We start from the raw sequence: 22925 nt of genomic DNA, 5'->3' as shown, positions 1-22925 counted from the left end.
TCACAGTGCTGCCAGCATGAACTCGCTTCTTATATTATTTCATTTATTTAAGAATTTTTTGATGTGGACCATTTTTAAAGCCTTTATGGAATTTGTTGCAATATTGCTTCTGTTCTGGATTTTTGACCTCGAGGCATGTGGGATCTTAGCTTCCTAATGCGGATCGATTGCCCCCTGCGTTGGAAGGTGAAACCTTAAACACTGGACCACCAGGGACGTCCCTGAACTCTCTTTAAAACATAGTTTGATTGTGCCATTCTTCTGCCTGAAATCTACCAGCTAACCCGCACAGCTCACCAGATAGAATCCAAACTGAGGTACAGCCTTCCAGAGTGAAGCGAGCCCCTAAGTTACCTGCAGGATGGCAGCAATGTGATTCTCCTGTGTCTTGCGCTCTAGTTGGCTGTTTTGTGCTCTGGCCTCCTGTTTGGTGGCCATCTTGTTATTCCACAGTTTAATTTTTGGTGGAAGCTGACTTTACATGTGAAGCTGGAAAAGGTGAAGGTAGTTGAAGGTGGTGGGGAGGGGGGTTGCCATTTCATAACATACAAAATGCATCTAAAGACTCTGGTTTCTTCCCCTTCCTGTCAGCTCACCGTGGAGTCCTTTTAGAGACTGTCCTTTTCATGAATGAACGAGCGTTGGGAAAGCACCTGTATGCCCCACTAGTTTACCGTAGTGCGTTGCCATGGCAAAGTCACAGGCCCATTTGTGTCATGACCATGATGGTGGTGGCTTCACTGTAGAGAGCCTTTCAGGTGCCACATAGGAATTCATGATGTGAGTTCATGATGTGAGCAGGGAAGGAGATGGAATTGAACAGCCAACATTTCTGTGTTTTGTAACACTCTTGATAACAGTGTATGCAAGTTGGAAATTTATTCCTGTTTTCCACACTCTTTCCTAGAGATGATGGTCCTTTAATCAGATCAGTTTCTTCAATACCAGCAGATCTCTTTTTATTGCACCTCACAGATTATTTACAGTTGTTTACAAATTGAAGGCTTGTGGCAGGCCTGTGTGTCCAGCAAGTCTGTCAACACCATTTTTCCAACAGCATCAGCTCACTTTGTGTCTCTGTCACATTTGGTAATTCTTGAAATATTTCAGTCTTCTTCATTATGGTTATATTGGTTATGGTGATAAGTGATCTTTGATGTTAGTTTTGCAAAACGATTATGATTTGCTGAAGACTTGGATGATGGTTAGCATTTTTTAGCAATAAAGTATTTTAAAAATTAAGATAGGTGCCTTATATTTTTAGACACAATACTGTCGTGCACTTGATCAACTACACTGTAGTATAAACATGATTTTATGTTCATTGAGAAATCAAAAAATCTGTGCAGCTCACTTTATTGCAATATTTGCTTTATCCCTCAATCTCTCTGAGGTATGCCTGTGCTGGACTTAAGAGAGTTAAACCAGAACAAAATGTACTGTTTGACTTGTGGTTCAAAACAGGCAGTACTCTTACTTTTAGAGAAAGGGTGGAATGTAGAGAGGCAAGATACTTTCTAAATCATGGTTTAGAAACACACTCAGGGTCAAAGTCTGAATGAGTCTGCACATTTCTGCCTTGAATCATTGCCTCTGCTGCCCTTGGACCTGCACCCCTGACAGCAACATAAAATTGGCACAGGTTCCTCAGTGTTCTCTTAGCTACTGAACTGGTTATAAACATATGCACTCAACATATTTACTTTTGTGCACCTGTAGCTTGTATAACTTTGTGCATCAGCTATACTTCAAAAAAAAATTTAAATGTAAACGCTTAGTTTAAGGATCTTACTTAATTTTTTAAAACTAATTAACATAGGACAGTGTCTTTGTTTTTATACTTCGTTTTTTATTTTTGTTCCCCTGGGCTTTGTTTTCACTTGAAAAATACAAGACATATCATTTATTTAGAGGTCTTCCTTAACCTGGTATATGCCCTGACCTTATAACTTACTGTGAAAATAAAGTGAGGTATGACATTATGAAAATTTTGAAAAACACAGACTGAACAAGAAAAAGGGGTTTTCATTTTGACTCTTTGGTTTGCATCAGTGTAAAATCTTTACACTTTGGTCACCAAGAAACCATTGTGCTGTGCTAAGTCGCTTTAGTCATGTCTGACTCTGTGACCATAGCCCATGAGGCTCCTCTGTCCATGGGATTCTCTAGGAAATAATACTGGAGTGGGTTGCCGTGCCCTCCTCCTCAGGATCTTCCCAACCCAGGGACTGAACCTGTTGTCTCTTAATGTCTCCTGCATTGGTAGGCGGGTTCTTTACTACTAGCACCACCTGGGAAACTGTTAATGCACTTGAAATGAAAACCAGTGTCTTATGGTCTACAGGGGGGAGGGTCTGAGGCTCTGCGAGTGGGAGAGCCACACTCCATTGGGCCAGTTTGGCCGTTAGGACCCCCTGGCTACCTTGTGGTTGAGAATGAAGATGTGGGGAATTTGCCCAAACTCTCTACAGGTGAGACTGTGGGTGCATTTCTCTGCAGCATTCCTATGGAAAGGGTCGGCCCGTTCTTTGATTCTGTCTCATTCAGGGGCATCTCATTCATCTCCTGGTTCTTCTGTTTCCCCTGGAAAAACTATTTTTGAAGCTTGAGGGTCAGCGTGAGAATATAACTTGAGCAGAAGGGAAGGCAGAATACTTCTTGCCTCTGTTCTCACCCCTAAGTCCATCCAAAGGCCTGGGTGGCAGTATGCCTGTGTTTGCTGGATATTGTGCTTTATCTTGTTGTTGGATTTGCATAAAGGTACTTGAGTGGGAACGCTGCTTCCCATAGGATTGGTGTCCTTCATGTTTTTTTCTTGCCTTTAATGGGCTAATCAGAATGGGCATCACAGACTGCTACTCAGAGGAATAGCTGTGTAATTTATTTTGATACCCAAACCCTGGATGTGCTATAGCAATTAGTCCACATTATCTATCATGAGAAAGCAAAGAAACTTAAAATTACCACTTCCTTTTGAAAGTGGTAGCGTCAAAGACCAGGTCTGTCCGCTGAATGCCCATTCAGGTCATCTGTGATTCTGCATGTATGCAATTTGGCTGCAGATCTCCATTTTCTTGTAGTTTTGTGGGTTGCAATCAGACCTTTCATGTTGCTTTGGGGGAATGTTTTGTTTGCTTTTCTGTGTATACAAGAAGAGTTTAAGGAAGTGCAAATGACCACAGTAATCAACTGTTGGCCTGTGGGAAGTATTCCTTTAAAGAGTGCCAGTGATTAAAGAACGGGGTCAGACAAGGCAGAACTGCACCTCACCAAGCCCCCTCCCGCCAGTCCCTCTTGGCTGCAAAGTCCAAAGGGCTTGGTTTAGTAGGCTTTGGATGGAGTGGAATAGCCCCATAAACCTCTTAAAATTAATTATAAATAGTGTGTGTGTGTGTGTGTGTGTGTGTGTGTGTGTGTGTGTGTATTTTCCTGGAACAAAGATCTGAAGTTTTTATTGGATTGTCAGAGAGCTTCATGCCTCTTGAGATCATAAGTCATTAGTGCAGACTTAGGGTTGAGCGTTAAAGGCACCTAGTAGTCAGAAAACCTGGGTTCTGCCCATTCCTGCTTTTAAATAACCTTTATCTCTGTCCATCTCAAGAGATTTTAGTTTTTTGTTTTTGTTTTGTTTAACCTGTAAGAAGGTGTTGGTACTTTCCCTTGTCCCCACTGACCTGAGGAGCAAAGGAGATGAAGAGGTAACAACCCTCTCCATCAAGTTAAAAGGAAAATCATTCTGTCATAAGAAGGTAATAGATCTGCAGGTCTTAGTTGTCTGTGGGTATATATGAATTCTTCACAGAACATTTTTAATTTCTGGTCTATCATGTCCACTTCTGGAATTTCTCATTATATTTTAAACTGTTGTTTACTTTATTTACTGTTAGCATCAAGGAGCTACAACTAGGAGGTAATCTCTGCCTTTTATCCCCTTTATTTCTCTTAGCCTCTTCTTCTGGTCTCCCAACCCCCAGAAATCACCTATGGATTCCAGATCAAAGATGATATGATTTAGGGGTTAGCCACAGAGCTGTGAGCATCTTTCCATGACCCTTTTGCCTGGATCTTGGCAAAAGAACTCACACCCTTTGAGTAGAACCTCAAGAGATCCGATCCTGTTCCTAAGGCCATGATAAGATGGTTGCTCCTGGAATCCTTTCTAGGAATATGATTTATTTAAAAAAAGCACAACATTTCAGATTCTAAAACCTTGACAGAGGAACAGGTTTCTCTCTGCAGCATGAATGAAAAAAGCATACTTTTCTCTTGTTGGGTATCATTTGAATATAAGACCCTCTAACCTCTGAAAGCCAGAGAATTCATGGCGGGGGGACATCCATTGAATAAATTTCCTCTCTTAGACTCTCATTCCCTTCTCTCTGTAATTATTTTGTGATTATTTTCATTACTTATAGGAAAATTGCAGTTATTCTTAAAATTTTCTTTTAAAGTTCTTTGTAAACTAGGAAAGTCTCAGATGTTAACAGTAGAACAAATGATTCCATTCTCTTTTCTGCCCCTGTAGTAACTCAGTGTTTTCTCTGCACAACTGTCATCTGGTCTTCCTAAGGGAAGAAAGCCAATAGCATAGTTTCTTCCTGCAAAGGAGTGGAGCACTTCTGATCATCATAGAACCTCTGCTCTGTCCCACTTTCCATCCCTCTCTCTGTGTCCTCATCAAGACAATATAAGATGCTCTTCATCTTGGGTACTTTTCTGATCCCAGTAATGTTTTATGACTCTACACTTATGAATACAAATATTTTAATAATTTTCTGTGTTTTAAAAAAAATTCATTTATAGATTTTTAATTGGAGGATAATTTCTTTACAATTTTGTGTTGGTTTCTGTCATGCATCAACATGAATCAGCCGTAGGCATACATACGTCCCCTCCCTCTTGAACCTCCCTCCCACTTCCCACCCCGTCCCACCTCCCAGGTTGTCACAGCACTGGGTTGCGCTCCCTGTGTCGTACGGCAGATTCCTACTATCTGTTTTACATAGGGTGATGTATACGTTTCAATGCACCCGTCTCAGTTTGTCCCACCCTCTCCTTCCCCAACTGTGCACACAGTCTGTTCTCTATGCCTGCATCTCTATTGCTGCCCTGCAGGTATGTTCATCAGTACCATCTTTCTAGATTCCGTATATATGCGTTAATATATTTGTTTTCCTCTTTCTGACTTCCTGTTCAGTCGCTAGTCATGTCCGACTCTGTGACCCCATGGACTGCAGTACACCAGGCTTCCCTGTCCTTCATTGTCTCTCAGAGTTTGCTCCATTCATGTACGTTGCATCAGTGATGCTGTATAACCATTTCATCCTCTGCTGCCCCCTTGTCTTCTGGCCCTCGATCTTTCCCAGCATCAGGGTCCTTTCCAACAAGTCAGCTTTTTGCATCAGTTGGCCAAAGTATTGGAGCTTCAGCATCAGTTTTTCCAATGAGTATTCAGGGTTGATTTACCTTAGGATGCACTGCTTTGGCCTCTTCTGTCCAAGAGACTCTCGAGAGTCTTCTCCGGCACCACAATTCAAAAACATCCATTCTTCAGCACTCAACCTTCTTTATGGTCCCACCGTCACATTTGTTCATGACTACTGGAAAAACCATAGCTTTGACTACATGGAACTTTGTCAGCAAAGTGATGTTTCTGCTTTTTGATACACTGTCTAGGTTTGTCATAGCTTTTCTTTTAAGGAGCAAGAAAGTGTCTTTTAATTTCATGGCTGCAGTCACTGTTCACTGTGATTTTGGAGACCAAGAAGAGAAAATCCGTCACTGTTTCTACTTTTTCCCCTTCTATTTGCCATGAAGTGATGGGACTGGGTGCCATGGTCTTAGTTTTTTGAATGTTGAGTTTTAAACCAGCTTTTCCACTTTCCTCTTTCACTTTCATCAATAGTTCTTCTTCAGTTACTTCTTCTTCACTTTCGGCCATTAGAGTGGTATCATCTGCATATCTGAGGTTGTTGATATTTCTCCTGACAATCTTGATTCCAGCCTGTGATTCATCCAGCCCAGCGTTTCACATGATGTCCTCTGCATATACTTTCTGACCTACTTCACTCCATAATAGGCTATAGGTTCATCCACCTCATTAGAACTCACTCAAATGCATTCCTGTTTATGGCTGAGTAATATTCCATTGTATGTATGTAACACAACGTCTTTATCCATTCATCTGTCAATGGACATCTAAGTTACTTGCATCTCCTTGCTGTTGTAAATAGTGCTGCAGTGAACATTAGGGTACATGTGTCTTTTTCAGTTACGGTTTTTGCCTGTTTTTGACTAAGAGTTTTTTCATCAAAGTCAGTTGTTGTTCATGGAATTAAAATTTTTGTTCCTTATTCACTAAGGGTTAGTTTTACTGATAACTTCTACAGTTTTGTGATGGGTTTATTTCTCTCTTTGATTTTGGAGCATTTATTTCTACCAAGCTCAGAATTCCCAGCTCAAATTCTACAGATCTAAATTTTTGTCAAGGAGATATGAATTTTCTGTTAGTTTTAGTTAATAACATTTTATTCTATATACCTTTAGCCATTGTTTTATTGTTTAAATCAGTTTTGTTTGTTGTGAATTGGATAAAGACCTAATAGTTTTATATGTTTCTTGGTACAGGCAGCATTAGTAGGGAAAAAGATGCAAAAACAAGGTTGAAACGCCCTGTCTCTTTATGAAGAACATACTTACTTATAAACATTAATTGAACGTCTTCTCTTTGTCAGGCCTTCTTCTAGGCTCCCTACATATATTGTCTTGTGTTTGTTAAGCTCTATTCTTCAAATCAGGAAACTGAGACTTAAAGAGATTTTTTCAAGGTCGTGCAACTGGAAATGACAGGAATGATATGAAACCAAGTCCAGCTAATTCTAAAGACTTTGTTTTTTCCCTTGTATGTTGTTTCTCCTTTGTGTGTAGGAGGCTTTCTTCCAGGCACTAGAGAGAACATGAAAAATTAATTACTGTTAATTTTCCACCAGAAGCTTATTATTTGACATCACTTGGTTAGCTTGTAAGATGACCGCTGTCACATCACCTCTGTCATAAAGCAGGCTCTCAGGAAGTGGTGCTGGTTGTGGCCATTCTTGGGGCCCCCCTGATGGCTCAGTGGTAAAGAATCTGCCTGCCAGTGCAGGAGATGCAAGTTTGATCCCTGGGTTGGGAATATCCCCTGGAGGAGGAAATGGCAGCTGATTCCAGTATTCTTGCCTGGGAAACTTCATGGACAGAGGAGCCTGGCGGAACACAGTCCATGGGGTCACAAAGAGTCAGACACGACTGAGTGACTAACACACATATATGCATAAGCAAGTGAAGTGGGAAAGAGAGAGTAGGAAATTGAGACTGTTTGGATAGTTCAGTGGGAAACTTAGCTAGCACTTTAGATGGTATTTTGTTCTTTGGTCTTTACTTGGGGTACCGTGTGTGGAGGAGACACTTCCCTTCTAAGAGAGCCTTTCGCTGGTCCTTCGTGCCTACAAAACCAGATCTGGGCACAGCAGTAATCCAGTGGAAACCGGCTCGTGTCCCTGCACCCAGAGATTCTCAGCCAGCCTCTCCCACTAGCCAGACTTCTATCATATATACTGTGAACTGATTGAGGGCAGAGAGGTCCATCTGCCTTTTGTTTAAGATAAACAGCATTTGTTTGTATTTGTTTTGTAGGCAGTCTATTTATAAGGCTCAACTGAGACTAAGCCACTGTTTATTCAAGGCAAAAGTTTTATCTTTGCACAAAAGAATGTACTGGAGTGCCTGCCTGCATGGATTCTGAAGGGGAAAAGGCAATTTATGACTTGTATCTGTTTTTGTCATTATGTATGACTGCTCCATTTTATAGTTGAGCTGATTATCCCCTTAATAGCTTTTCCATGTACCTATAAGCAAGGAAGAGGTGAATGCCTTCTTATAAGCATTGGGGCTTTCGTGTGTTTAAGTTGGCATAAAACTTTAGGTTAAATGAAATTCACTTCAGACAGTGATCTATCCCTTTGAGAATGTAGAGTTTTCTATTTTCAAAACGACTTTGATCCGAAATAAGTCACCCAAGGGATTTCTTTTCCAGCCAAGAGGAGGTGCCTTGAAGTTGTTGTATGTAGAGAAATGACTCAAATTCTTGGCAACAGAGCTTTTGTTTTATTTTCCTCTGATAACCTTGAACACTAAAATGATTCCCTTAGTCTGAGCTCTTTTTGGTTAGAGGCAAATAATTTTAGATGCTGAATGACCCAGCAGTGACCTATCCTAACTTGGTCAAACCTCAAATATTTGTGGGAATTGGAAGTGTATTGGGCGGGGATGGACAGGTCTGGTGGAGGCATGAGAGTCCCATGAGTGGCCAGAATTCCCAGGCCATCCCCACCTGCCCCATTTGAGCACCCTTGCTCCTCAAGGAGGCTGGTGAGTGGGGCTCAGCTTTCCTCTCGGTCCACCCTCATCAAGCAGCTCGGCCAGAAGTAGGAGGGAATGACACCACCATTAATGCTCTGTTTTTGAAACAGGAAGATTGGAAGAGTTTAAAACTTGTCTTCATTTCTTGGTCGTAGTTCAGTTAAGAGTCAGGTCGTTAGTTATCTTCTTAGACCAAACATCTCATGTTTCAGAGGAATTCACTCTGTCTTCCAACCCTGTAGTCTATGGTGGTGGAAAAGTCTGCTCAGTTGCTAAATTGAAAAGAGAGGAAATATTTGTGGCCCCCAAAGAGTAGTGGTTTTCTACCCTCGTGTAAACATGGTGAGTAAAAGAATAATATGTTCAGGCTTTTCTTAGGTTGACTGGTTACCCCCAGAGAGGTGGTAGTTCATCTCTTTTCTGCATTTCAATCAGTATTTGGCCCCTCTTGAAAAACTGTGACGAAACTGAGACAAACTATAACTTATTTTTTTTTTTTTATAAACACATGACTATAGAACAAATCAAATTCTAATTCTTGGCAGTAAAAATCTGAACAATCACTCCGTTTGGAAGGTCCCTTTGGTTTTCTTTCCCTCTTTCTCCCCTGTAATTGTTATGTCTCTCTCCATTTTTGAAGAAAAGCTAAATCAAAGTGTTTTCTTAGGAGAAAGAGAGGAATCTTGGAATGCTATCCTTAAGAGTCAGAAAAGGATGTGGGTAATGGAGCCATTATTTATTGGGTGGCTCCTGTATGTCAGGTAAGGAGGGGCTAGGAGCTTTACAGATACTATCTCATTTAATTTTCACATGTACCCTCTAAGAAGGAAGGGTTATCTCCGCTTTATAGATAAGAAAAAGTAAGGTAAAGTCAGTTACCTTAATTAAAGTTTAATAATTAAGGAGCCATAAGTTTTAGGAAAAAGTGGTTTGGGAGTCTGTATATTTTTTCTCCACATGATCCAGCTTCTCAGATATAACCCTCTACCAAACCCAACCATCATAGAAGCTAAAACACCAGCAATCGAAACAGCATTTTAAAGTAAAGCTCAAACAGTGCTCCATTCATTCCCAACTTTTCCCCTCTGTGTTGGACTTTGAGATTTTTTCAACTGTGATTTCCAGGCTTTCTGAATTAATCTTTACTACTGAGGATTCCCTACTCTCGAGTAAAAGGATTGAAATGGGACAAAAAGATTGAAAGTTTTCCATAACCAAACAGAAAGTGACTTGAAAGTGTTTGCGGAAGCTGACTTTTACTCTCTTGCGCACTCAATATGCTTCATTTAAGATTTATTCAGATTTAAATAATTCAGTTTACACATGTAGGCCTTTCCTCTAATTTGCTTGGGGAGCAGACCTTCAAGCCACCTCAGCGTGTGCTCCAATAGCCAGCTTCCCCTAAATGTACATGTGAAATCATACTTTTGTTAAGCCATTTATTGAACTTTACTACTGTAAGTATTTCTGAACAAGTAGGATGTCACTTTAAAATATTTGGTTTTCAGCATAGAGGTCATGAAAGTAGGGAGATTTGTGCTTTCCCACTATCAATTGAGGGCTTCCCTAGCAGCTTAGTGGTAAAGAATCTGCCTGTCAATGCAAGAGACACAGGTTTGATCCCTGGGTTGGGAAGATTCCATGGAGGAGGAAATGGCAATCCACTCCAGTTTTCTTGGCTGAGAAAAGCCCATGAACAGAGGAGCCTGGCAGGCTATAAAGTCCATGGGTCACAAGAGAGTCAGACACAACTTAACGACTAAACAGCAACTATCAACTGAAGGCAGAAAATAAACTCACTCTCTCCAACAGTCCTTTTCTTTCTTTGCTCACTTCCCTTTACTCCAAAGTACAGCTTTTCACATTTTGTGGAGGTGTGTATGTCTCTGAATTCTGCTGGCACATTGGCTTTCAGATGCTTAGTGATAAACCATTGCTGCAGTTTAGAAGCCAATGAAGAATACTGGGGTTGGTATGTTGTCCTGAGGGTTTTATGGTTGGCTAGTTCTATTGACCTGATCTGGGCTTTGCTTCTTGGAGGAAAGGAGAAGTAAGGTTCCTTACTGGAATAATAATAATACTGCATTGTATTTGTCATGATTTTTAGTTGTTGATGAAGGATTTATAGATATCTCATCCCATGTCCGGGCTTCCCTGTTGACTCAGATGGTATAGAATCCGTCTGCAGTTTGGGAGACCTGGGTTTGATCCCTGGGTTGGGAAGATCCCCTGGAGGAGGACATGGCAACCCACTCCAGTATTCTTGCCTGGAGAATCCCCATGGACAGAGGAGCCTGGTGGGCTACAGTCTGCAGAGAGTCAGACACAACTGAGCATCTAAGAACAGCACGGCACATCCCATCTCTGAGCCTGAAAGCAAGCAGGTGATGTTTTCCTTACCATTTCCACCGCAGCCTCCACCACCACCACCACCATGAAGAAACTGAGACCCATCAAAAGAAAATGACTTTCTCAACATGGCCAGAAAGAAAGTGGTAGAGCTCTGGGCTTCTTCCCTGACCTCTGACTTCTAGAACATTGCTGGGCAGTATTTCTGGAATCTTACCAGACACCATAGAGACCGACATCTCCCTTTGAGACTTGGGTGATGGGTCATCGGTGTCGTTGAGCATTGGTAGAATGCTTCCCCTGCAGAATGGGTTTCAGAGAACATGGAGGGGAGGGAAATATATCTTTCCCTAAAGAGGCTTGTTGACTCATTCATTAGCCATGTGCCATGTGTGTGAAATATGTGGGAGCTCACAAACAGGAAGTGTGATGAGAGCAGTTCTTTAGAGCACAGTGTTTTGTGGAGCAGACAGCAGAAAGAAAATTTCCAGCTTCTCTCAGGAACAGTTCTGCGTTGTTGAAGGTGAGTGGAGATAAGAGACACCATGAAGGAGACATGATGGCACTTCCAGAAGGGGACAGTGTCTGGCTCTGCCTTGGCTTTGCTCAGAGCCACATGGTGATGTGTCCAGGCCCGACTCTTCAGGGAGGCTCAGCAAGCCCTCCAGTGGCAGCTTGAAGGCCCAGGTGGTCAGTAAAGAGTAGCAGAGACACGCTGCATGTAGGTCACAGGTAAATGGCAATGACGGCCTCTCGTTTCTTTTCTATTAAGTGCCAGTAGGGAAGCCTTTCTGTTCAATTTGTAGCAACAAGAACACTTCCTAATTAGGCATGTGAGGAAGGTGCAGATAAGGTCTGAAACTCAGAGCCAACTGGGGAAGTCAAGTAATGTGAAGAGAGAGTGGCAAAAAGCTGGCCACTCGGGTCATTTTCTGTTCTCCCAGTCCTACATGTTTGCGCCTCATCTTTGCACTGTTGTTGCTCGTGACTCTTCCTCTGTTTGGAATGCCCTTCTCCCCAATCTCTGGCCAAATGGCTCTGAGTGTGTAAGGTCCAGTCCTGATGCCCTGTAAGGTCCTCTCTGCCCTGAATTCCCAGGGCACTTTGTGCTTCCGTGAAGGCAATGGCTGTATTTTTTCTTGGAAAAAAACTAACCATTTGTGCGCATGTCTCAAACATCTATTTAACGTTTATCGTTATCAATTAGGTGCTCGGTCCTGTGGCAAATACTTAGGAAAGTAAGATTAATTTTTTTTTTAATGGATATGAAGCAGGTAAAGGCAGATAAGAAGTCAGTAAGCATCATACAGAGGGAATAAGTTTTGCAGCTGGAATCCAGGCAAAACATCTGCACTTTTGTGAAATAAGTGCTCTGGAGGTGAGGGGAAAAGAACACTTTATTCTGAACCTCAAGGATGAGATTGGCTTGGGGTGAAATGTTTGACGCAGTTGCGTGTTTATTCATTTGCCTCCCACAGTAGACGTAAAGCTCCCAGAAGCCGAAGGTCTTACTGTCGTCAACTTGCCAATATCCCTGAGACTAGCCTTAAATATTTGTCGTAAGAGGGTTGAGGTGATCCCGGTGGTAACCATGTGGGCCCTCCTTTATCTGGCATGGCATTTCCACATGGTGTACTTTCAACAAATGGACTTCTCTGGTGGCTCAGCAGTAAAGAATCCGCCTGCCAGTGCAGGAGAGGCAGGTTCTCTCCCTGGTTCAGGAAGATTTCCTGGAGAAGGAAATGGCAACTCACTCCAGTATTCTTGCCCGGCAAATCCTATGGACAGAGGAGCCTGAAGGGCTACAGTCCATGGACTCACAAAAGAGTAGAACACATCTTAGTGACTAAACAACAACACTTTCAACAAATAGTTATGAAGTAAGTGAAACACCTGCTGGATTTTTAAATACCTAACTGTTTTATGCTTTTCATGTGGAGTAAACAGAAACTTTGGAAACGTTTGTGTATGACTTTCCTCTCAAACATGTCTGTAAGCTGACTGAGATGCATCGTGATGCTCTATGTATGGAAATACAGGTAGAAAAAGGCTGCTGACTTTCAGGATCCTGTTTCTTCTCCTCTATTCCCCATCACTCAGGTCTGGGATACAACCTGGATGGAAGGAGGATCAGGTCCAGGCTCCACAAGGTAGCAGGAAGCCTTGGAAAACTGTTACGGGGGAAGAAGGGAAGCCCCAGTTCCTCTTAATCTAATGAATTAAAATATTCATGGAAATATCTGTTTGCTTTATTAGAGGAAAATGTTTCAACATTTCCTGCGAAATCTTGAATTTATATAACAACACATTGGTTTGGAAATGATAGTTTTCAGTGTTTTCACTGAAATGAAAATTCATCAGAGCATGCTTCCCAAAACAGCCCATTGTTTCAGCTTTGGTGCCTTTGTCATGTTTCAAAGCAGGATATTTTGACCAGCTGGGGTATTTTCTCTTTATTGGTAACTTGGAAATTGGCATGGATGATGTCAAAGTTAGTTGTAAAAAGGCTCCTGACTTTCAGGATCCTGTTACTAATAGCTCCTGGTAGTTTTATATAAATGTAACCTTTGTAGCATACTCCTGTTATTGTTTGATCTTCACAAACATAGTGTAAAAAAAAAACAAGTATTATTATTGCCACGTGAGTCACAGCAAGGGTAATTAACTCCTAGGGTTCAGCAGGGAGCTTGTGGAAGAGGATAGGACTCAGAGCTCCTCTGTGGCCCGAGGCTCTTTCCCATAGACCACTTTGCTGCTCTAGAAAGCACCCTTTCCCTCTCAGGAATTAAAGTGCTTTCATGTCAGTGAGAAAAACTTAACCTTGCAACATCATTAGGGGGCCAACGGGGCAAGTGATGGGAAATTCAGCCACACAGGTTGAATGGTTTTGCTAGAATCACACAACCAGCGTTGGCACCAGTGGCTGATGCTCAGGCCTCATGACTCCAAGCTTACTGCTTTTCCGAGCAGAATAAGTCTCCTGAGCAGAGGGCCAGAGGAGCTTTCTGACATGGGGAGATGGCTGTGGGAAAGTCTTACTTCCAAGAAAGGGCCTTACTGTGCTGGCTGGGTTGTATGAATGGTTGGTTCTAAAATCTCAGATGGACACGCAAATCTCTAGTCACAGGATCACTGAGAAGCAAAGCAAAAGGGGCAAAGCCAGGTAGATTTTTTTTTCAGCCTGATTCTGGAAATGCTTCTTACCTCTTTGAAATTTGTGTTCATTATTGTTAGCAAGGAGCCTGGTGTGCTGCAATCCAAGGGGTCGAAGAAAAGAGTCAGACATGACTTAGCGATAGAACAATTGTTAGCAAGGAGAGTTTTGTAGGATTGCTATAGGGTGGCTGTTTAGAAATAATTGGCAAGACAAATAGAGGTGCCTCAATGGATGTTTGGAGAAGGCAATGGCACCCCACTCCAGTACTCTTGCCTAGAAAATCCCATGGATGGAGGCGCTTGGTAGACTGCAGTCCATGGGGTTGCTAAGAGTTGGACACGACTGAGCAACTTCACTTTCACTTTTCACTTTCACGCATTGGAGAAGGAAATGGCAACCCACTCCAGTGTTCTTGCCTGGAGAATCCCAGGAATGGGGGAGCCTGGTGGGCTGACGTCTATGGGGTTACACAGAGTCGAACACAACTGAAGTGACTTAGCAGCAGCAGCAGCAGCAATGGATGTTATATATAGTGAGGGAAAAATTCTTAGGACTGAACACAATGAATTTGCCATTTGTTTCCCTTTAAAAGTTAAAACACAACAATGAAAATGTCTAACCTCAGTTTTTTGTTTTTGTTTTTTTAATTGAATTCTTTAAGAAGCCTCGTTTGAGTAACATTTCATGTGGTAACAACTCTAACCACTCCCTTTCCATTGAAGTCCAGCTCCCGTGTTCTTACTAAAAGAGATCTCAAACCAAAAATTCCTCACACTCTTTGCAGAAAAACGTGGCAAAGCTGGCTCTTCCTGGGTTTGGACCCTCCACACATCCTCTGATACCTTCGTAGAAACCCTGAGGGCACAGATCTGGGAAGGGGTGTGATGATCAGCTTCTTGCCCTCTCAGATTGCAGATGGAGTAACCTGGAGTAATCTGTGAGGCCCAATGAGGGCCTCTCAGCTAACTAGCTTCAGGGCCAGCTCTAACACTCTGGCCACCTGGCTACAAGTCTGGCCTTGTCTTTGAGATGGGGTAGGCAGCTGTGGGTATCTGCTTCTTGTCCTGCTGAGAACAAGGGAGAGAGTAGTAGTGGGGTGTTCTTTCCTCAGCATCCTTTATGTTGGTTTCATCTCTTTGTATCTGTCTCCACACTGGACTGAGCTCCTTGAGGACAGGGGACTAAGTCATAGTCACCTTGGTATTTTTAACCCCAAGCACTGTGCGTGGTATGAAGAAAGCCCCTGAGGACTTTTGAGCTGAAGGATCTGTTTTGTGTAAAGGTCGCCTCACCTGAATGGGAGGGAAGGGTAGCCCCTTTGAACGCCTCACTTCACTAGTCCTTCACACATCTCATCCAGTGAGTAAACCCCTGCAAAACTGTATCTCATCTGAAGACGAAACAAGGACCCCCCCCAAAAAGAAAACCCAAATAGGGGAATCCCTCTGTAACTAGATTGAGAGAGCAACTGATGAGATGAGATCGAGATAAAACTTTGGTAGACACGTAGTCTTTGGTTAATGCCAAAATTAACTTTGTTGGTTAAAATGAATTTTTTAAAGTTTCCCATATGTTTATCTGCATGTTAATAATTATGATTGTTGTCATTGGGTTTCCTCTAAAGTTGTATGTAAGTTAAGAGAAAAAATAAAAGAAAAAAGGAGGACCCTCCAGTACTGGGTCTTAACCTCGGGAAGGCCACCTGTCAAGCCCCTGGGTGAGCCCTACAGACGCCTGGTTCCCTGGCCACTGACCATCAGGCCCAGAAGAACTTGGTGTCAGGACAGTCTAATTTGAACTTGTGCCTCTTCTGAATCCTCCTCCAGAAAGGCTCTAACTGTGCAGGCTCTGGCTACTGTTGGTGCAATGGCTTGCATTCTGGCCCTGGTGGGTGACCAAGTTTGCCTGGTAGCCCCCCCTGCCCTGTTCTGTGCGTCTGAGTCGGGTGCGGGCCAGAGGACAGGCCGGCCTGGTGCGGGCTGTGTCCGTCCTCTCTAGAATAGGTGCCTGGAACCTTCGCTCTGTGCTTTTTTACTTTAATCTGGGACACTTTAACAAGACAGCCGACCAAATGGTGCCTGAGTTCTGACCCCTTGCCCGGGCTGGATGAAACCACTCTCTTTCTGTCTCCAGATGTTCACTCAGGTCCAAGCCCTCAGTCACACAGTGCAGCCCCTCTACTTGCCCATTGGAGCCGGAGCGAGATCGCAAAGAGTTAACACTTGTGCTTTTTCGGAAAGTTATCTGTGAAGAGTATTAGTTGTTTAATAAAGCGTGCCTGCCCTCCGGATGAACCCGCCAGTGACTCTGCAGCTGGGGTCATTCCAAGTTCACGCGGTGGACTTTTGACTGCCTTCTGTGTCTGTGAAAACAGTCGGCAGCTCCTGCGGGGATCATTCATTCAGGCCTGTAACACAAGACTGTTGCCAATGGGCACCTGCTGGGGCGGCTTCCCAGGAGGCCTGGGAGGGAAGATACCAGGCTCTTGAGGCTTCTGCGGAGATAAGAGCTGTGGGGGCTCCCAGGGAGCCTGCTAATCGGGCTGTGCTCAGACCCCATTGCCCGGCCGCGGGCTGGTGTCAGGGTGTATTAGGGAGCCCTGGTCCGATAGGATGTGAGCTAATTAGAGGCCTTCTACAAAGAGGAGGGGAGAGGGAGAGTGCGTGAAGAGGAGGAGGAGGAAAGGAGGAGGCTTGGAGCACATTCCCCAGATTTCTAGCACATTCTTTATTCCCTTCTTTTGTCCCTCAGAACAGAAGAAAACAAAACTGGAGAGTCTGGACATTTGGTTACTTCTAATCTTAAATCGTCATTCATTCTGCCTGATCCTGTTTTGGTTTTAGTTGTTGTTTCTATGGAATGACATGTGCCATCAAAGATATTTTGCCACATTTTCCCTGGAGACATTCTGCCCTTGAAATATTCTAGGTGGCTGGCTTGAATTTTGCCCCTTGCCCTGAATTGCTTCCTCTGGGCAGTAAGTACCTATTGTGACGTGTCCTAGGTCTTTTCCACTTTTACTTGGAAAATCCACTTGCCAGCTGTAGGGGGTACTGTTGGGAGAGTTATATAAATTAATACACAGTGAGCACTCTGACTGAATTTTAGGTGGTGAGATGGTGGTGACGTGGTGTCATGGTTTGCATTGTCAGAGCACACATCATCTCAGAAAGTACTAGCATAATTGTTAATAATTATGTATTAGAGTCATATTATGTATATACTCAATTATGTATTAGAGTACATAATTATCTAGTCATAATTATGTACTAGCATAATAATTCATTTTATACTCACTTGCCTCAGGAAGAAAGATCACCTCAAAATGTTTGATTTACTTGCACTTTTATTTAGCCTATATATCCCTCCTCCCTCCAGGTAACAGTAAACTAACTATCTAATTTTATTCAAGTATGGTTGATTTACAGTTTGTGTTAGTTTTAGTTTCAGGTATACAACAAGGTGATTCAGTTACATATATTCTTTTTCATATTCTTTTCCATTATTAACTAACTTATTTATCCACTGGAGGGTACCTTCAAGTCTGTGTTATTTTCTTAATCGGCTTGGTAATGATACATTTCTTGAAAGCACTTTTGTTCACACACAAACCCAAGCCTTTATTCTGTCTCTTCTGATACATTTCACATAAGCTTGACTGTGTGCAAAGAAACATTTAGATTAAGTTTGTACTACATGGTAACAATCCGAGGAAATTCCAATCAAATGCCAGCAACCTGTTTCCTTCATTCTCTGCCGTTGGCGTATCTGCTTTGTCTGTGTTCCGCTGGCGTATCTGGCTTTGTCTCTGTTCCGATAAGCAGTAACCACAATGTTAATTTTGTATTTCCTTGCCTTTTGTCTCATGTAATCTATTCTCAAAGCTGACCAGGGGCTTGTTCACTGTAATGTGATTAGTGAAATAGTTAGTGGGATAATGAGCTTGATTGTGTGGAATATGTTAGTGTATTATGTATAAGTGCTTTTGTTTAAATGATGAATAGCTTTATTTAAACAATAGTACTTACCATCATCATCTGCAAACTTAAAATTGTGTAGTCGCTAAATCGTGTCCAACTCTTTCTGCGACCCCATGGACTGTAGCCCACCAGTCTCCTCTGTCCATGGGATTTCCCAGGCAAGAATACTGGAGTGGATTGCCGTTTCCTTCTCCAGGGGATTTGCCCAACCCAGGGATGGAACCCATGTCTCCTGCATTGGCAGGCGCATTCTTTACCACTGAGCCACCAGGGAAGCCCTTTAGAAGTGCTACTAGCTCATATTAACTGACTGCTTCACTGAGTACCAGGTACTGTTGTAAGTCTTCACACGAATGGACTTGTTTAATCCTTACAATGACCCTGTGAAATGCTGGTCCCCATTGAAACAAGAGGACACTGAGGCTCAGAGAAATTAAGTAACTCGCCCAAGGCTATGCAGAGAGCTGGGCTGGGACCCAGGTTCTCTGACTCAGAGCCTACACTCCTGGCCCTGCCCAGTCCAAAAGTCACACCTGTCTGGTGGACTTCGTTCACGGACACGTCTGCAGTGTCAGATCTGTAGGAATTAACCATGTAAGGCTGCATTCTCAAGGAGGTGCCAAGAACCTGAGTCACCACTTAAAGTCCTTCCCTGTAGTACCCTCTGTCATACGATTAGCTCTTTGGTAGGTGCTACACCATCCAAGCCAAAGTGTGTGACTGAGAACGAGGAAATGCTCTAACCCTGTCCGAGATACTTAGTGAAGGCATTTCAACTTCAGTCTAGCTCCACACCCAGAGCTGACTAAATACAGACTTTCTTGCAAAAAGCCTCCTATTAACGAATCTGTTACTTATTGTGTCTACACAATAAGTTCACAATGTCTTTGAACAGCTTAAAAACACAAGGCTGTATGTGAGGCACAGAGGAAACAAACAGGAATTAAACGAACATGTCCCCCCTGCCCCACCACCACCCTGGTTCACAGTCCAGCACAGGAGACTGGAGGAGAAATTGTGTGCCTGCAAGTATTCAGGTGCCAGGACAGAAGTCTGGGCAGGGTTGGTGGGGGCACCAACAGGGCAGGGAAGCTGGGCTGCACTGAATCTTGAAGTCAAGGAGATGCTGGCCATGTGGACAGGAGGCGGCAGGCACAGGAGAACATGGGGGACAGCCCAGGCAGGAGGGACCCGGGAACCGAGCAGCTGCACCAGTCCCAGGGCGGCGGGGGCCTGGGACCTGAGAGTGTGCGCTTTGTCAGCCTTTATTCCAGGAAGGCTGCCCTGCCATTTTACTTCTTCTGTTTTTCTCCTCTCCTCTTGCGGATTATAGATGAATTTCAAGGGGAAGAGACCTAAATGAATTTTTCACTGTTTAAGCCTAGAAGTGTTGTCATGATATGACTGTAATTTGCATACACAAAACATTAGCTATTAAGTTTTTGCAAGTATTTTTATATGTGTGAGTAGAATCTTTAGGCCTTTGGCAGAGGGAGCAAGAACAAAATCAACAGTCCTCACCCTTTCCAGAAAAAAAGAAACAAAAAATGTTACTTGTTTCTTATATAATTGAGCTAAAACCAAATCATGGCCCATTCAAAGCAGGTAGACTAAAATCCAGCCAAAGCTGTTCTTTCTGGCCTGACTCCGTCATGGACGGCCTCTGGCATTTCCGGTTACCCTAATATCTCCATCTAGATGTAGCAGAAAATCAGCCTCCCCAAAGCCCAAACAACTCAGGGTCCTTGTCAAAGGAAAAGGAGGCATTTAGACCTCACTTAAAATAACTGGGCTAGAAAGGCAGGGAGGTAGTGGACTCGTTTTTAAACTGCGTTTTGGAAAATTAACTTCTCTGACCCCATTTGATCAGTCCATTAAACTACTTCACCTTTTTTTTTTTTGGTATTTTTTTGTTTGTTTGTTTGAAAAAGCTAAACAGGCATGACCTTAATTTGTGAGGCAAGAGCACATTTTACACAGGAATGTGTACCCTCAGCCTTCCACTGCCTCCATCCGCTTCGGTCAGTAGGCCTTGCTCTGAAAATCCCTCCTCTTCTGTTTCCACTCAGGGCAAATGACAGTGTCCACATTTTGACTCGGAATGTTTTGGTTTTCATGTAGGATTCAAAGGGGACATTTATCTTGAGGTAGGAATGGCTACTGTTTCTGCCCCAGTGTTCAGACTAAGGCTGATGCGTGCGTGCGTCCGTGTGCACTCACTTGTGTCCGACTCTTTGTGACCCATGGACTGTAGCCTGCCAGATTTCTTTGTCTATGGGATTCTCCAGGCAAGAACAGAGGAGTGGGTTGCCATTTCCTTCTCCAGGGGATCTTCCTGACTGGGGATTGAACCCAAGTCTCCTGCATCTCCTGCCTTGGCAGGTGGGTTCTTTACCAGCTGAGCCACTGGCTGATAGGTCTCCCTGTGACTTCTTGGAACTCTGGGCCTCAGTGTTCTCTCTGCTGTTGCAGAATTGTGGTACCAGATGGCATCTGCCAGGTTCTCGGGGTGGGAGACAGATTGGGTCTTTGACTCTCGAGGTTGAACTCAGGTTAAGCTGCCTGGCAAAAATGATCAAGGAAAGATTCCTTGAGTAAACCTGATAAAACGTCCATCAGGAATGGACCCTCCTGTCTTTCCTGGTTCACCCTGGTGCCTGTTCTGTGGTGGTTTTACCGCCCTCATCACTCAGCTTGAGCATTTGTGAGTTGCCACTTGTACCTTTGGACTGGATGGACTACGTCACTTTCCACCAAGTTGCAGAAATTTACACATTACAGAATGCTGCTGCTTGTTATTCTTTTCCATGAAAACTTTCTGTTTAGTGGGGAACCTTGCTGCTGCATCCAGCACTCACTGACCACGTGAGAGTCCACGTCTTACCCCCTCCTCTCTGACAGATGGATGATTAGAGCATGAGACACATTCCATCTTTTGATGGAAGTTAACCAGTCAGCCCTGAATATTCATTGGAAGGACTGATGCCGAAGCTCCAATACTTTGGCCACCTGATGCTAAACTCATTGGAAAAGACCCAGAGGCTGAGAAAGGTTGAAGGCAAAAGGACAAGGGGATGGCAGAGGATGAAGTGGTTAGATATCATCACTGCCTCAATGGGCATGAGTTTGAGCAAACTCCGGGAGATAGTGAAGGACAAGAAGCCTGTCATGCTGCAGTCCATGGGGTTGCCAAGAGTCGGACACGACTTAGTGACTGAGCAACAACAATTGGGGTGTTAGCACTACAGAGCCAACTGCTGAGTATATTCTCATTTGGCTCTTCTCTCTACAAATATTTCCTAGCTTTCATATGGCCTACTAACCCCATCTTGGGTGCCTGGTGTCTGAACCAGCACCGAAAGTTTTAAATGTAAAGAACTAATATTTGGTCATTTTGCATGAGCCCAGCGCAGTGCTCCGTGCTTCATGGCGTTTTAACCTTTCTTCTCCATCCTCGTCTCCTTCAGTGGCTCACGTACCTTGGGGTCATCCTTGACTCAGCACAGCCTATCAGCTACACTGCCTGGGACCCTTCCCCTTCTGCCTGCTGCTTCCCTGCTGTTGACCTCAGCACACAGCCCTGCCCCATCTATTATGGTGGCTGCTGCATCCTCCCTTCCTTCCGCCTTCTCACCACGGCTCCCAGGACTTCAGTACAGCGGGCGGAACACAGATTGGGTTCTTCCTCCATTCAGCCCCTCCAGTGGCTTCCCATTTCACTCTGCAGAGAAGATGAAAGCCTGTGCCGTGATTTATAAGGGACACGTGGTCGGCCTCCCCTGTACTTTTCTAACCTCGCGTTTCACCCGCTCATCACTTCCCACCCCACTCGACTGCATCATGCTGACCTGCCTGCTGTTGCTCAGCTGTCCCCCAGAACTCCTGCCTCAAGGTCTCTGCACCAGCAGTTCTCAGCCTGGAATGTTCTGTAACCCCGTGGTCTTCACCTACATTTTCTTTATCCAAATGCCACTTTGTCAGTGAGGCTCTTCCTGGCGCCCCTTCTCCATCTAAAATTGCATCCCCCTCTATCAACACCTCTTGTCCTCTCTCCCTGCTTAATTTTCCACTTGATTAGCACTTTCATTTTGTATAGTTATATTGTTTATTGTCTATGCAACTAGATTATAAATCCCAAGAGGGCCACAAATTTTGTCTCTTTTCTTCACTGCCACATCCCCAACACTTAGAACAGCACCTGGCATGTAGTTGATGCAAAGTAAGTTTTATGTAGCTAAGAGGGAAGAAATGAAAGGAGGACGTGAACAGAGGGATCCTAGAAGTTAGATGTTATCTCATCTTACAGATAGGGCACTGAGAAGCCAATAAATGAAGCCAAAATTGACCCAGATGTGTGACTCTAGAACGTTTCTGGTTCCTTTTACATGTCTAAGCCTCTGTGACTGTTGTAAACGTAGACTCTGTGGATTGCTTGCACAGGTACAGCAATATGAACACATTAAAGTGCCTTAAAGAAAATGGTTGGCCAGGATCCCCTAGTATTATTAAACCCTGGCATTCAATATAGAGAACAGATAAAAACTTATCAACAAAGTTTGAAACCAGGTGCCCCTCAACATAAGAAAAGTGATTAACATGTAGAGCTAAAGAGATGAAAAAGAACACATTTTTGAAAACAGACTTTCAAGTCAAATCAATAAGCAGTCTTTCTGGTCATTTATTCCCGGAGCTCCTGTGGGTTCATTCCGGGTTCACTAAGGAAGCAGGACTTGTCTGTTCCCGAGTTGCTCTGTGGTGTGTGCATCCTTGCCCAGTGCCTGGCCCTGTCCTGCACCCTGGGGACACAGGTGGACCAGACGTTCACGGGACTGAATGTGCCTTCAGCAAACATCTCTCCCCTTTGAGCTTAAAGGGCTCCTTTCAGTGAATTCCTCAGATAAGTTTTTTTCTTTTAAAGGAACAGTCTCCCAATTTTATTTTCTCATCTTGTTCCATGAACTTCAGGTGTTCATCTTAAGTCCACTTGGAGCTCTTCTTTTGCTAACACAGGAAGTTGAGGCACTTATCTGAAGATTAAG

The 22925-nt window shown here is 43.5% G+C and overlaps 1 protein-coding gene across 2 annotated transcripts in view; it reads left to right on the top strand.

Moving 5' to 3' along the window:
* Positions 1-22925, top strand: part of VPS13D (vacuolar protein sorting 13 homolog D) — a 265793-nt gene that overhangs the window by 170511 nt on the left and 72357 nt on the right. The window lies entirely within an intron of this gene.

Source organism: Muntiacus reevesi, chromosome 5, assembly GCF_963930625.1.
Source record: "Muntiacus reevesi chromosome 5, mMunRee1.1, whole genome shotgun sequence".
NCBI classification, from domain to species: domain Eukaryota; kingdom Metazoa; phylum Chordata; class Mammalia; order Artiodactyla; family Cervidae; genus Muntiacus; species Muntiacus reevesi.
This window is presented reverse-complemented; position numbering and strand designations above follow the sequence as displayed.